The 1,361-nt window shown below is 51.7% G+C and overlaps 1 pseudogene; it reads right to left on the bottom strand.

The window, feature by feature from the left end:
• Positions 1 to 60: 60 nt before the first annotated feature.
• LOC102829471 overlaps positions 61 to 1,361 on the bottom strand; it is a 32,899-nt pseudogene continuing 31,598 nt past the window's right edge.

Below are 1,361 nucleotides of genomic sequence, written 5' to 3'. Positions count from 1 at the left end.
TGCCGTCTGCATCAGGCACAGAGGTCTAATTAGCTGACTGGAGGCTTGCCTGCCCACAACTTAGTTGGCGAAGGGGTTTCTGAACTTTTGGCCGGCAAACTTAGCCTTGCTGCCCAGCTCCTCTTCAATTCTGAGGATCTGGTTGTACTTGGCTAAAGCACTCAGATAGGCATGGTGCACCCGTGTTGATCTGTCCTGTGCAGAGCCCCACAACCAGGTCGGCAATGAAGGTATCCTCAGTCTCTCCAGAACGATGAGACACTGTGACTCCCCACCCATTGGACTGGGCCAGTCTGCACGCCTAAAGAGACTCAGTCACCGAGCCGATCTGGTTCACTATGAGCAGGAGGCAGTTGCATGACTTCACTCACGGCCTTGGCAATTCGCTTTGGGTTGGTCACTGTGAGATCATCCCCTACCACCTAGATCTCTGAAGTGGAGATGAACTTCGTCCAAGCATCCCAGTCCATCCTGGTCAAAGGGGTCCTCGATGGACACCACTGGGTAGTCCTTGATGAAGGACTTGTACAGGTCTGCCAGCTGGTCCAGTGAGATGTACCTGCTGGGGTCATACTTCCCAGACTGGAAGAACTCTGAAGTGGCTACATCCATGCCGATCACCACCTTGTCAGTGTAACCAGCTTTTCCAATTGCATTCTTAAGCATTTCCAGGGCTTCCGTGTTCTTCAGGATATTAGGGGCAAACCTGCCTTCATCCCCCATGTTGGTAGCATCCTTTCCATACTTCTCCTTGATGACGTTCTTTAGGTTGTGGCAAACCTCGGCTCCGATGCACATGGCTTCCTTGAAGTTTGATGCTCCGACCGGGAGGATCATGAACTCCTGCATGGCAAGCTTATTGCCGGCGTGAGATCCACCGTTGATCACGTTGAAAGCGGGGACTGGCAGGATGACTTCAGAATTGCCAGCCAAGTCAGCAATGTGCCGGTACAGGGGGACCCCCTTCTCAAAAGCTCTAGGCTTGCAGACAGCAAGGGACACACCCAGCATGGCAATGGCCCCAAATTTCGACTTGTTCTCAGTTCCGTCCTTCTCTATCATCAGTTTGTCGATTTTCTCCTGTTCCACAACATTCAGCTTCTTGCTAACCAGAGCAGGCGCCAATAGTTTTATTGATGTGCTCAACAGCCTTTGAGACACCTTTCCCCAGATAGTGAGTCTTATCATTGTCCCGGAGCTCCAGGGCCTCATAGATACCAGTAGAGGCACCACTGGGCACAGCAGCTCTGAAGAGACCTTTTGCAGTGTAAAGATCAACCTCAACAGTGGGGTTTCCACGAGAGTCAAAGATCTCTCTGGCATGAATCTTGAGAATGGACGTGGTGACTTTCTAGTGGCTG

This window comes from Chrysochloris asiatica, unplaced genomic scaffold (assembly GCF_000296735.1).
Source record: "Chrysochloris asiatica unplaced genomic scaffold, ChrAsi1.0 scaffold00114, whole genome shotgun sequence".
NCBI classification, from domain to species: domain Eukaryota; kingdom Metazoa; phylum Chordata; class Mammalia; order Afrosoricida; family Chrysochloridae; genus Chrysochloris; species Chrysochloris asiatica.
Note: the sequence above shows the minus strand (reverse complement) of the source record. Positions and strands in the feature narration are given on the sequence as shown.